General features: G+C 41.9%; 1 long non-coding RNA gene across 2 annotated transcripts in view; it reads right to left on the bottom strand.

Annotated features, from left to right (window-relative positions):
- Positions 1-14,907, bottom strand: part of LOC103279476 (uncharacterized) — a 31,267-nt gene that overhangs the window by 15,683 nt on the left and 677 nt on the right. For both annotated transcript variants that reach the window (XR_010004456.1, XR_010004455.1), the window contains exon 2: positions 11,544-11,602. This is a non-coding gene — a long non-coding RNA (uncharacterized LOC103279476). The remainder of the gene's footprint in view (positions 1-11,543; positions 11,603-14,907) is intronic.

The following is a 14,907-nucleotide window of genomic DNA, read 5'->3' as shown; positions in this document are numbered from 1 at the left end:
ATCACAACACCAACAACCGCAACAGGTGATGTACGCATGCGCCACAATCCTCCCAACCCTTTCCACGCGTGCACACACACCCCTCGCTCACCCTCTCTCGCGACCTCTACCGCCCTCGCGCCCTTCACCCTGTTGCTCCATCTTCCTGCCTTCTCGGTCCACCCGATAGGTGGCTACTCTCTGCGGGCCTCCAGGTACCCCTCATGGACCCATACACTTTGCCGCCTTCCCCGGCAGCCGGAAAGGCCACAGAGGCTCCAGGCGGCCGCTGCACCTCCAGGCCTCAATTTCCGCCCTTCCCCAACAGCCGACATACATACACACGCACACACACACATCTCCATATCCATGTACACCCGCCCTCCTCCGCTACCTCCTCGCCCCTTCCCGGGAGGGCATCTCTTTCCTGGGACGGCGTCCTATGTGAGGCCAGTGCTTGGCGCCTGGCTAGGCCTCGCCTCCCTTCTCAGGCAGCAGGCCCAGCCAAACCCTTCCTCCACCTTTCCCTCCTGCAAAGGGCAGCCGTTCGGAAGCCCAAGGCAGCAGGATGGCGACAGAGGAAAACCACCCTCTGTGGCTGTGCTCCGACCTCAGCCAGCAAAACATTCTGGACTCCAACTCCCAGAAACGCTTGCAAGCTTCTTCAATGGCTATGAATTCTGGGAGTTGAAGACTCAAGCGGTTTCCAGCAATGCCAATGGGTGGCGTTCGGGACTCCAACTCCCAAAAACCCTCGCGGATGGTTCAAAGGCCAGGAATTCTGGGAGATGAAGTCCACGGTACCGGTTGAAAAGGCCACTGGCCAGGGGCCAAGGGAAAAAGGACGGCAAAAACAAAGTCACCCTCCTTTTCTCTATGACTGGCCTTCATGGTCTCTCAATTAGCAATAATAAGAATAAGAATAAAAATAATCCAATAATAATAACCCAACCACACATCCTCAGGAGTGACAGTTAAACTGACAGTTCAAATAATAATAATAATAATAATAATAATAATAATAATAATAAGTGCACAATGCCACATATAGGAGTATTATTATTATAAATTTAAACCGTAACTATCCATATCTCACATTTCTGTCTATCTAAACAAACATACACGGAATTTCATGTCTACACTTTGGCCCCGTCTCCAAGACATCTCATTAAATATCCCTATTATACAAATACAGGGTATATTTATCCAAATCTAGGTAAATCCCAAAATCCATGAACATCAGTATTTCAGATTTTTCTCTATCGAAGGAAACATATTGGAATGTCGTGCCTCCATCTGGGCCCATCCACAAAACATCTCATTAACTATGCACACTATGCAAATGCACGACATACATTTATATATTAATTTACTAAATTTATATCCTGCCCTTCTCACCCCGATGTAGACTCACAGAGGCTTATAAATAATATATACATACAATACATTATATTATTATCAACGCACAATATCAACATTACATATTATGTACTATATTCTACTATATCACTATACTGTCATATTATTTCTAATAAAAATAATAAAATAAATACAAAAAACCCCAAAATAAAATAATACAATTAAAAATAAAAATAATATAATCAAATAATAAAATATAATACATACAAATAATAAAATAAAATAATAAAAATACAAATAATAATAAAACAATAAAAATAAAATAAATACAAATAATACAATAAAAATAATAAAACACTAAAAAATAATTAAAAACACTCAAAAATTAATACAATAAAATACTATAATAACACAAAATAAGTAAAAATAATACAACAAAATAATAAAATATAAAAAATAAAAAACGTAAGTTACAATAACATTAATTTAAAAATACAAATAACATCAAATAAACATTCCACAACAATTTTTAACCAATACCACCACCACTTTGCCACAGCAACGCATGGCCGGGTACAGCTAGTATTATATAAAACAAGTGTTTTCTTACACTGCTATGGCAGCCATTTTATGGAACAAACAACTTACCCAGCAACCATTTTGTGAATGCTTACATATAAAATTCTAAATGTGACCACCCATAAAAAAAAGCTTTAGTATTTTGATCCCAACTGAAGGTCTAGTTAAACAACCACAAATGGTGGCTGTTTTAGTAGAATAAAGGTCACTAAACTATACTTAGCAGTGCTAGTTGAAAACCAAAAAGAAGAAAATAACATACTATATCTTTATCCATGGGTTCCTTGATACTCCTTTTCTCTCCGCATCAAGATTATGCGACATCCCCCTTATGTCTTCTCCTGCAGTCTTGGGGGTTCCAGTTGCTAGTTCCTATTTTTGACAGGAGTTTCCTTTTCTGCCTCCTTCTTGGCCACGAAAATGAACTTTCTGAACTGAAAGTTCTTACTCATTCCAGACCACATTCTGGGGCTGAAACCCAAACTCTTTTAGAAAATGTAACTTAGTGTCTTGCCTACCAAGAAGATATTCCAGCCATTTCTTGCATGGAAACCAATTGTGTTTATTTTGGCAGAAGGGTTTTGTAGCATGAATTTCCTCTTCCAAATGAACGCCAAGAGAAATAGTCAAGAGTTCCTTTTCTTTGTGTGCGTATTGATTGAGGGGTGGTGCCCACGGAGGAATGTTTTTGCAAAGACCCATTTAGAGTGAGACGCAGGACAATCTTCAGCCAAAGTAGTCATTAAAGGACAACAATCCCAGCCTCTTGTTTTTCAAAGCAGGGACTCCCTGATGAAAACTATTCTGAGCCTGTTTTTATAAGATCTAAGGAAAACAGGGGAAATGGTATGTATCAACTAATCCCTGAAAAAGTGAAGCTCATTTTTACAGTTCCAAACTCATGGTTTCGCCACACCCTTCTTCAAACCCTTAAGATATAATGTGCTTAAAAACAGGACATAAAATGGGTTTGAATCTAAAATCAAGATGGGAAACACACTCGGTAAGGTTGAAATATTCTGCTGCTTTAGGTATTTGTGTTATGATTACACAATTTCATCATGCAGGATTATTCTATGTAATAACTAGCTGGTAAACTGTCTCTCTTCTGCCAACCTAGCAGTTCAGAAACATGCAAATGTGAGTAGATCAATAGGTACTGCTCCGGCAGGAAGGTAACGGCACTCCATGCAGTCATGCTGGCCACATGACCTTGGGGGTGTCTATGGACAACGCCGGCTCTTCGGCTTAGAAATGGAGATGAGCACCAACCCCGAGTCGGACACGACTGGACTTAACATCAGGGGAAACCTTTACCTTTACTAAACTGTCTCTAGACTGTGACAAATGCAAGTGAGTGTGACATACTCTTTCCAGACTATCCCCATAATTTCAACCTTTCGTCCCCTGTCACTCAACTGCTCTTGTTCCTCACTTAATCCCTTCCTGGATTTTGTATTTTGGCTTCAACGTGCATCCTTAAATGTGGAGCTGTGGCTGTGTTGTGGTGCTGGATTCATTGTGGTTACCGTGACCAGCCCTTTACCAAACTTAATATCAATTAAGACAATAGGCACATATATACTGGTCTGAACCCCGGTGGCGAAGTGTGTTAAAGCACTGAGCTGCTGAACTTGCAGACCGAAAGGTCCCAGGTTCAAATTCCGGGAGCGGAATGAGTGCCCGCTGTTAGCCCCAGCTCCTGCCAACCTAGCAGTTCGAAAACATGCAAATGTGAGTAGATCAATAGGTACCGCTCCGGCGGGAAGGTAATGGCGCTCCATGCAGTCATGCTGGCCACATGACCTTGGAGGTGTCTACCGACAACGCCGGCTCTTCGGGTTAGAAACGGAGATGAACACCAACCCCCAGAGTCGGACACGACTGGACTTAACGTCAGGGGAAACCTTTACCTTTACTAAACTGTCTCTGGACTGTGACAAATACTAGTCATTTAATGCAGTTTGAAAGCGTATTTACATAACACATACTATGGTATGCTGCGGTGCACTTTAAGACATTTAAACCAGGATAAGCAAAGTCAAGGAATACTCCAATACAGAGCCCTTAATGAGCATCAGTGTGCTCTAGTATAAACCATACTGCACATCAAAAGTGACTTTGCAGAATACGAATCACTCCATTGATCTGCACATACACATTCTGACAAAGTGGAGATTCTTCATGGAGTTCAAATTAGATTTACGTGTAAGCAAAAATAGCTCGTTCACAAGCCAAGGTGACCTCAACTGCATCTGTAGAAGCACTTTGTATGTGGCAGCTAAGACTGTCCCATCCTTAATGGAAGGTGCTTCCTACACAACATTCTTGCTACAGTTTTGCTAACACTGCAAAGGTAATAAGAGATATGGGAGTACTTTAAGGTCTTAAATGCTATTTTTGCAATGACACCTGGAATCTGAACATGTTGAAGGGAGCTACACAATTATAGATCACTAGCTGTGCCCAGCTATGCGTTGCTGTGGCAATGTGTGGTGGTATGGGAAATAAAATATTGAGGAATTGGTGGCAGTTAGTATATGTTATTTCCTAAAGTTTGTGAATATACAATATTTCTGGTTGTTCCTTCTTTTGTCTGTTGGGGGGAAGCATGAATGCTGCAATTAGCCAGAATGATTAGCATGTAATGGCCTTTCAGCTTCAAAGCCTGGCTTCTTCCTCCCTGGGGGAATCTTTTGTTGGGATGTGTTAGCTGGCCCAGATTGTTTCCTGTCTGGAATTCTCCTCTTTTCAGAGTGTTGTTCTTTATTTACTGTCCTGATTTTAGAGAATATATTGCTCTGTTTTATTATACCACAGTAATTTGTATATATTGTATTTGTAAGATTACATAATTTGCTTTAAACTAGATTATATGAGGCCCCTTCTACACAATGAATTGGATTATATGGCAGTGTGGACTCAAGATAATCAAGTTCAAAGCAAATACTGTGGATTATCTGCCTTGGCATTCTGGGTTATATAGCTGTGTGGAAGAGCCTTGAGTATACACTGCCATTAAATCCAGTTCAAATCAGATCATCTGTATTTTATAGTCAGTGTGGAAGAGGCCTAAGTGAACCCTGCCTGTCTGCCGGGCGTTATTGTGGCTGAGAGGATTGCTATGACATGGAGGGGGCGGGGCCTACCCTTCTGACTGGCAGCCAGGGAGAGAACAGCTCTTCCTCATCCTCTGTAATTTGGAGTTTATTTTTCTAGGTTTTTATTGAAAGACATAGATTGGATGACTATATCTCTTGTGGCCAAATTTGGTGTGATTTGGTCCAGTGGTTTTGTTGTTTACTCAATGGGAAAAGTGCACATAACATTTTTATATATATAGATATAGATGTAAGGGAGGAGGGGGTGCGGCCAACAGTTTCCCAGGGAGAAGCGCAACAGGTGTCTTGCGACCCTGGAGAAGGTTAGGTGTGGTAGCCTCCATGGCAGCCCCTCCGGGTTGAAGGTACTGCTGTTTAATGCCAGATCCGTCTGTGGGAAATCTGCAATTATCCAGGACTTAATCCTAGATGAGCAGGCGGATCTGGCTTGCATCACCGAGACCTGGTTGGATGAACTGGGTGGGGTAAACCTTACCCAGCTTTGTCCTCCAGGTTTCAGGGTGCATCAGCAGGCCAGGCCTGGAGGGCGGGGAGGTGGGGTTGTGGTGGTCTTTCGGCAGTCCATTGCCCTGGTCAGATGCGCCGTTCCGCAATCTGCTGGGTTTGAGTGTCTCCACTTGAAGGTGGGTACCCGGGACAGTTTGGGGATTCTGCTGGTGTACCGTCCACCCCGCGACACAGCAGTCTCCCTACCTGAGCTAGCTGAGGTGGTCTCTAGCGTGGTGTTGGGCTCCCAGCGCCTTTTGGTATTAGGTGACTTCAATATCCACGCTGAGGCCACCTTGACAGGTGCGGCTCAGGAAATCATGGCCACCATGACGACCATGGGGCTGTCCCAAGTAATATCGGGTCCCACCCATCAAGCTGGTCATACACTTGACCTGGTCTTTGTTGTGGCGACGGTTTGGTCAGAGTGGAAGAGCAAACTATTCTTCCATTGTCATGGTCTGACCATTATCTGATCAGTTTAAGACTCGCCGTGTGCTCAAACCTTTGCAGGGGTGGTGGACCCATTAAGATGGTCCGCCCCACGAGACTTATGGATCCTGAGGGACTCCTGACGTCTCTTGGGGTTCTGTCTGCTATGGAGGCTGACGATCCTGTCGATGCCTTGGTCGCTTGTTATAATACCGAGTTGTCCAGGGCTATTGACATGATCGCTCCCGAACGTCCCCTCTCGCTGCGTGGAGTTGCCCCGGCTCCCTGGTTCACCGGGGAGCTGGCGGAGATGAAACGTGGGAGAAGGAGACTAGAGTGGCGCTGGCGGAGAACTCGCGATGTTTCTGACCGAGCACAGTCTAAAGCCGCTATTAGGGCTTATTCCACGGCGTTGCGGGCAGCCAGGAAGGTTTTCACGACTGCCCGCATCGCGTCTGCAACAAATAGATCATCTGAGTTGTTCCGAGTTGTTGGGGAGCTCCTCCACCCTTCTCAGGGTGGGGGGGCACCTGACTCCTTGGCAACTCAGTGTAGCAAGTTCGCTCACCACTTTGCAGACAAAGTCGCTCAGATTCGTTCCGACTTGGACTCCAGTCTTGATGCATTGCCAGGTGAGGTAACCGAGGCATCTGTCTGTTCGATCTTGTGGGATTCGTTTCAGTTTGTGCAACCTGATGATGTGGAGCGGTGAGGGTGACTACCTGTGCCCTAGATCCCTGCCCATCTTGGCTTTTAAAAGAGGCCAGTGGTGGGTTAGTTGATTGGTTTGTGGCAATAATTAATGCCTCTTTGTGGCAGGGCAAATTTCCATCTAGCCTAAAACAAGCAGTGGTAAGGCCTATTCTGAAGAAGGCCTCATTGGATCCGACCAATCCTTGTAACTACAGGCCAATATCTAACCTACCATTCTTGGGCAAGGTCTTGGAGAGGTCATCCGGAGTTTTGGAGTATGGTGCCATCTCTACGCGGACGACACCCAACTCTACTACTCTTTCCCACCTAAATCCAAGGAGGCCCCTCGGATTCTGGACCAGTGTCTGGCCACTGTGTTGGCCTGGATGAGGGTGAACAAACTGAGACTTAATCCCAACAAGACAGAGGTCCTCCAGGTCAGTCGTACGTCTGATCGGGGTATTGGGTGGCAACCTGTGCTTGACGGGGTCGCACTCCCCCTGAAGGCGCAGGTCCGCAGCTTGAGGGTCCTCCTGGATTCGGGGCTGACGCTTGAGGCTCAGGTGTCGGCCGTGGCCAGGAGGGCCTTTGCACAATGAAAACTTGTGCGCCAGCTGCGACCATACCTCGAGAAGTATGATCTGACCATGGTGGTCCATGCCTTAGTTACCTCTAGACTGGACTATTGCAATGCGCTCTACGTGGGGCTGCCTTTGAAGACGGCCCGGAAATTACAACTAGTACAGCGTTCGGCAGCCAGGCTTCTAACCGGAGCGAATTACAGGGTGCGTTCAACGCCTCTGTTTAAGGAACTTCACTGGCTGCCATTTACTTTCCGGGCCCAATTCAAGGTGCAGGTTATCACCTACAAAGCCCTAAACGGTTTGGGACCCACCTACCTTAGAGACCGCATCTCCCCCTACAAACCCGCACGTTCTCTTCGCTCGTCGGGGGAGGCCCTTCTCTTGCTCCCACCACCCTCGCAGTCGCGGTTGGTGGTGACGAGAGAGAGGGCCTTCTCCGTCGTGGCCCCCCGGCTTTGGAACCCGCTCCCTAGAGAGATCAGGCAGGCCCCTACCCTCTTCTCCTTCCATAGGAGCTTAAAAACCTGGCTCTTTCAAAAGGCCTTTGATACTTAATTTGGTGTCAGACTGATCAATCTGCCCATTTTATAATAGCCCCATTCTCGAGGTGTTGCCAATGCTATATTGCACTTTGTCCATTTCAACTGTGAAATTACCTTCCCCATTTCGGCCCATTTCGGCACATGTTGCACGTTGCCTGGGTTCTATGAATTAGTCTCCAGTGTTAATATTGTATGTTTTATGTTGATTTTAACGATTGTTTTTACTGTAATTGATGTTTTTATTGGATAACTGTTTTATTGCTGTGTTTTGATATTTGATTGTTTTATCGGGCAAGGCCCCATGTAAGCCGCCCCGAGTCCCTTCGGGGAGATGGGGCAGGGTATAAAAATAAAGTTATTATTATTATTATTATTATTATTATTATTATTATTATTATTTACTGCGTATTTAGATGTTCACATAAGTTAATTGTAGACTTAGTTCGTCTTCTATGTGAATGCAACAAAACATGTTGTATACCCGTTAAAAAAATGGTAGGCAGCAGTTCTTCATTCAGCATACGCTCATTCTTATCAACTATATAAAATGGCTTAGATGAGTATTCAAGGGATGTTACTTGTCTTTTCTAAATTGATTTTAAGTTTGATTATAGTCTTATGGCCAAGAGGGGAGGAAGGCTCTGCCTGCATTGATTTCTTTCCTGACCATTGTTAGGTGAGAACAAAAATAATCCCCAAAGCAAACTGTCGGTCTGTGACTCTAACATAGTCACCTTTCTTCTCTGGTATGATTGTTAACATTTTGGCGAAGAAGCCAATAACTTGAAAGCGTGCAAAATGTATTTTCTGCATTATGGTTGGCAAATAAAGGTATCATTCTTTCATGGATTTTCTTGTATTATCCAGGAAAATTGATGTTTTTGTATTGGACTGTCTTTTCTACCACATTTCAGTTGCGAATTATAATTTCTTCAGGTTCATCTAAATTTATTCCCTTTTATAAACACACAAGTGATGTACTGTATTATGAAATATTTATTCTCTTTTAGTTCAAGAGATATTTTGATAACATTTCTTAGGTTGATAACTAAAATCAAATTTGTTGAGCAACAAAAGCAAAAAGTTTCTCTCATAACACCAGTGCTTTTTCTTTTACTATAGAATGAGAGCATGGAAATGTGCAGTGCCTAGAAACTATTTGTAGGGGAAATTATCTGGTCAGGAACCCAAATAAGGATTTTCCTAGTGTAACTTGACCCTGCTGTAAAGCTTTTAATCAATACTAGATTCAAGAAGTCTGTCCAAGATAAGGGGAACTGGGGTCAAAAGGCTCATGGGCTTCACTGATGCCATTCTCTAAAATTCCAAATTGTAATAAACATTTGGTTATATTAAAGAAAATAATATGCAAGAATCTGTGAAACCCTTTTGCTTAATACCTAAGCACCACCAGCTGGTTTATTCCTAGCTTAGCCTCTTATCAAGCAAGCCAGATGATATAGAACGATACTATTTTTCTGCCATATGTGCCTTGAGACACAAGCATGCTAGGACAAATTAAAAACAGCTTTAGTGCTATCTAGCCTTTTCCTGACTTTTGTTGGTATAAGCCAGACATTTGTCACAGTTAATGATTTGCTTATTGGTATTGTCTGAATAAGCTATTGTGTCTTCTATGCCATCCTGATACTACCCTGCCTATAGGAAGCATGGAAATAAGTTTACATGAAGGAAAAAGCCCTTTAGCATATAGTTTGCTCAGCTCAGCAATGATTGTGGGTTTATTTTCCTCCCAACAAAGTATTTCTAAGCTGGGAAAGCTGTGCAAATTATCTTTTACTTAGCCTAATTATACAGCAGCACTATTGAGTCAGATGGCACACTTTGGCCTTTTCTTTTATATCAAAGTCTTCCATCTAACATTATGTGCTGACGTGATACATGATGAGACTTCATGTGTAAAAATAACAACAAAATCTGCAAGAGAACTCTAAAGAGGATTATTGGGAAGGGATCAAACAATAATCTTCGAAGTACACATAGACCCAAACCAGAGATAAAGCCCAGTCTTCATTTATGTTAACTGCAAAATATACAACGTGTTCTGATAGTCGGTTTTTTGTTATTTTGGTCTTAAATAGTCAATTTCTCTTGTACACCAATTTAATTTTTTTAAAGCAGATCTCTCCTCAGTAGAGGTATTAATTTAAGAATAAACATCTCGTAATATCCTCGTTACTAATATTTAACTGAATGATCAGAAAAGGATAGTGAGGGCCTGGGAGCAAACTGTAGCATGGATGAGTTGAAGAGCTTAAGTAGAGCAAGAAAATAATTATTTCCTCCTCTGCCCTGTTTCTGCAGATTTATATGGAAGTGTACAAAACAACTTGGGTGAACTTTGAGGCTGACATTTTACACTGTTTTGGGGGTCTTCCTACAGGTGTTTTTGGTGTGCTTGCTTCCTTTTCACTTGGATTCTAATGCAAGCTTTCTCTGGGTTCTTGTGTCTCAATATATTTTGGACTTCGGTTGCTAGTACTCTTGACTGTTGGCCAAGCTGGTTAGGGCCAAGCTGACTGGGACATCCAAAACATCTCAAGGATCAAAGTTTGAGAACCACAAGTTCTTAAAGCCACAAGTGCTTCATCACCCAATTTCTTTCTTTCTACATCTGCACAGATGAGATCTTTATATCACATTTTATTGATTAGCCCATCGGCCGTATCAAAACATTTAACACCAATGCCTCAGGCCATACATTATTCACAAAACACACTGGGACCCACATATTAAAACTTCATTTTTGTTGGCCGGCCAGAATCCTAAAATAACACACAAAACAGCCCTTTTCCTATTCAAAGCAACAGTTGAGAATTGCATATTTGGAATCAATTGGGGTAAACTGTGGAGGTGATGCAGATATTTGACCTGAACGAGATCTTGTTAACAGCTTGTTTATTTTAACTTCTTTTGTACTGCATGTTGTGTGTATGTCTATGTGTTAAATGTTTTGATACGGCTGATGGGCTAATCAATAAAACGTGATTTGGAGGTCTTTATATATAGAACATACATGAAAACATAAGTCTGTGAAGTTGCTTTGGTTTAACATCCAAAATACATTACAATGGAATATTCCGTCTTTTTCTGATTTGATTGGAGTATTTCCAAAAAGCAGGTGTTTGTTTGCAGCCTTAATAACTAAAGGATTTACTTCGGAATGTTGTTTCTCTTTGAAGCACATGGGCGTAAAAAAGGAGGCACCAAAAGTTTGTCCTTGCACTCTTGACTAAATACCTAGCAGTTGTTCTGCTGTGGGAAAGCCTTTTGAAGAGAGTATCTCCCTCTCTTCCCACCCCCATCTGCGTAAACTACTGTTGGTTGACTATCTGCATGTGAACCACATGATGTCTTTAACTGAAAATTGCAGTGTATGTTCTCCAAGGCAACAGATGGTATATATACATCCATATGGATGAGGCATGGGAGAATCCAAACCCAAATGAGACATCAAGTACGAAAATTAGCTCATTCTCTAGATGTCTACTTGGCAGCTATATACACATTTAGAAAAGAACCTTTCACTAATTGAATAGCAAACACCAATAAAATGTAAGTCTTTTGTTGAAAACTATTAAACTATTGGGTTGTTGTGAGTTTTCCGGGCTATATGGCCATGTTCCAGAAGCATTCTGTTGGGAATCTATTGAGCAGTTAGACTCAAAAATAACCCTCTTTTGGGGTGATTCCTCAAAAATATAGCAGAGTGACAGAACCACGATTCATAAGCAGAAGAAACTTACGTGAGATGAGCTTGGAGAGGCCTTTGTTTCTCAGGATGGCAAAGGACTGCAAAGTCTCCCTGAAAGTTCAAAAGGCATTTATTGAGGTAAAAAGAAATTCATTATGGATAGAAAAGGTTCTTAGGACTAACTAGCTTTCTAGGCTAGCCACTAAGGAAGGTAAGAAGGTAGAAAATAACAAAATATCTAAATAGCTACATTTTGCCAGGAGAGAGGGCAAAATGTGACCTTCTTAGGTAGAAGACAAAGGAGGAAGAGAGATGGCTGATCGCATGGTCCAAGACTTTGGGGCAATTAACATTCCAATTACATAGAGGAAGTTGCCTCATCCCTAAAGGATTCACATTACTACAACAAGGTGAGGGAGTGGATGTAAACAGGAAAGCAAGAGAGGGAAAACAGCAAAGACCTATCTAGGCATGCTTGGGAATATAGAGAGGGTTCCCTCAGTCTAATCCTATCCACTACATAAGTAGTTGAGACTTGTGCAGTCCAGGATGACATACAACACATTCTCTCCTGATGTTTCACCCACATCTATGGCAGGCATCCTCAGAGGTTGTGAGTTATATTGGAAACTAGACTAGTAAGGTTTATATATTTGTGGAAGGTCCAGGGTGGGAGAAAACGTGGAGGAAAATGTAAATGTTGCAATTAATCACCTTGATTAGCATTTAATGGCCTTGCAGATTCAAGGCCTGGCTGATTCCTGCCTGGGGGAATCCATTGTTGGGAGGTGTTGTCTGATCCAAGATACATTTTTGGTTTTGAATGAAAATAATTTTACTTCTGAGAGGCAACACTAAACACTTACAGTCCATTATATATATCCCGTGGCAGGAAAAGTGCAGCCCACAAACTGCCTGTGGCTCCCATTCTTAATTTTATACCGCCAATATATAGTTTGCCTGACAATAATCGGCCCAATGTCTCAGTAAAATAAGTCTCCCCCTTTTTTTTTTTTTACACAAAACTCAGGGTTCCTCAATTTTGTTTTTCAAGGAAGCAACTTGTAATTCTACCAATTTCTTCCTGCTGTGAGAAAACGATATACTGTGGACCATTAGTATCTGCTGGGATTTGTGTACCAAAATCCAAAGATGCTCAATTCCCATTGTGTACAATGGCTTCGTACAAATGCTCTTTAACATCTACATGAAACCGCTGGGTGATGTCATCCAGAGTTTTGGAGTTGGGTGCCATCTCTACGCAGATGACAACCAGCTCTACTACTCCTTTCCACCTAACTCTAAGGAAGCCCCTCGTGTCCTGGACCAGTGTCTGATTGCTGTGATGGGCTGGATGAGGGCTACTAGACTGAAACTTAATCCAGACAAGACAGAGGTCTTCCTGGTCAGTTGCACAGCCGATCAGGGTACTGGGTCCAGCCTATCTTTGCAATCGCATCTTCTACTACAAACCTGCATGAATTTTAAGATCTGCTGGGGAGGCCCTTCTCTCACTCCCACCACCGTCTCAAACATAGTTGGTGGGGACGAGGGAGAGGGCCTTCTCAGCGGTGGACCCCCAACTATGGAACTCCCTCCCGAAATTAGATTAGCCCCCACCCTGGCCCCATTCCGAAAATACCTGAAAACCTGGGTATTTCAATGTGCTTTCCATTAGGTCGGCACAACTGACGGAGTCCCTACCTCCACTCATACCCAGCTACTGCACTTTTAACACTAGCCCATCTCATTTGTGCCCACAATATATTGCACAAATATACTTTTTTTCCTTTGCCTCTAATATTGAACATGCCATTGGCTACTGGTTAGGTTGTTGTCGAGTATGTTACGATTTTATACATTTTTATGCATTCATTTTATCATAATTGGAATGTATTTTAAGTTGGTGCATTTCATTGTACATTACTGGGCTTGGTCCCTATGTATACCACCCCGAGTCCCCTTGAGGAGATAGTAATAATAATAAAACTTTATTTATAGACCGCCCTCTCTCCCCAGAGGGACTCAGGGTGGTTAACATACATATAAATGGCAAACATTCAATGCCACAATTTCTTCGTTAATATTAAAAGTATAAAATGACAATAACATACACGTTATAATAAAATTCCACATTAGAAAAAATAAATTTAAACATGACAGTCAGTAAAAATATTATTGTACAGAGCGAGCGTATACCTGGCCCAATTTAAGTGACCAAGTTGCTGAAAATATTCAGTACTTGTTATAGTTTCACTTAGACCATAGCTGCTATGGGAAGACAATTATGTTAATCCCCCTCCTCTCTGTATGCTAAGGTGCATACATATGTCTTTAACAGTTTCTTAAAGGAGAGGAGGGTGGGGGGCATTTTAATTTCTTTAGGGGGTTCCAGAGGCGGGGGGCGATCACGGAGAAGGCCCCCTCTCTTGTTCCCACCAGCTGCGCTTGGGGTGAGATGGAGAGCAGGACCTCCTCTGCTGACCGGTGCCTGAGATGGTTTATACAGGGAGATGCGATTTGACAAATAGCCTGGACCTGAGCCATTTAGGGTATATAAGAATAAAGTTGTTATTACAGTAGAGTCTCACTTATCCAAGACTCACTTATCCAAGGTTCTGGATTATCCAATGCATTTTTGTAGTCAATGTTTTTAATATATCGTGATATTTTGGTGCTAAATTCATAAATACAGTAATTACCAACATAACATTGCTGCGTACTGAACTACTTTTTCTGTCAAATTTGTTGTATAACATGTTTTGGTGCTTAATTGTAAAATCATAACCTAATTTGATGTTTAATAGGTTTTTCCTTAATCCCTCCTTATTATCCAAGATATTCGCTTATTCAAGGTTCTGCCGACCCGTTTAGCTTGGATAAGTGAGAATCTACTGCAGTGATGGCCAACCTATGACATGCGTATCAGCACTGACACGCTTATGCATTTTTGCTGACACACTGCCGCATGCAGATTGATTGGATGACTACGTCTTTTGTGGCCAAATTTGGTGTGATTTCGTCCAGTGGTTTTGTTGTTTACTCCATGGGAATTATGCACATTACATTTATATATATATATATATATATAATTCTATTATTATTGTAGTATATTATCATATTATTACTATTAAATTATTATTATATTAATCATTATTCATGACTACACTGAAACTACAATAGAGAGAAATCAGCATGGAAACTGCAAGAGGTACCATAGATTGTTGTACATGGAAATAATGGTAGTAAATAGTTTTTGATTTATTAAATACAGTTATATACAGTAGAGTCTCACTTATCCAACACTCACTTATCCAAGGTTCTGGATTATCCAATGCATTTTTGTAGTCAATGTTTTCAATACATCGTGATATTTTAGTGCTAAATTCGTAAATACAGTAATTACTACTTAGCAT

The sequence above is a fragment of the Anolis carolinensis genome, chromosome 3 (genome assembly GCF_035594765.1).
Source record: "Anolis carolinensis isolate JA03-04 chromosome 3, rAnoCar3.1.pri, whole genome shotgun sequence".
In the NCBI taxonomy this organism is placed as follows: Eukaryota; Metazoa; Chordata; class Lepidosauria; order Squamata; family Dactyloidae; genus Anolis; species Anolis carolinensis.
This window is presented reverse-complemented; position numbering and strand designations above follow the sequence as displayed.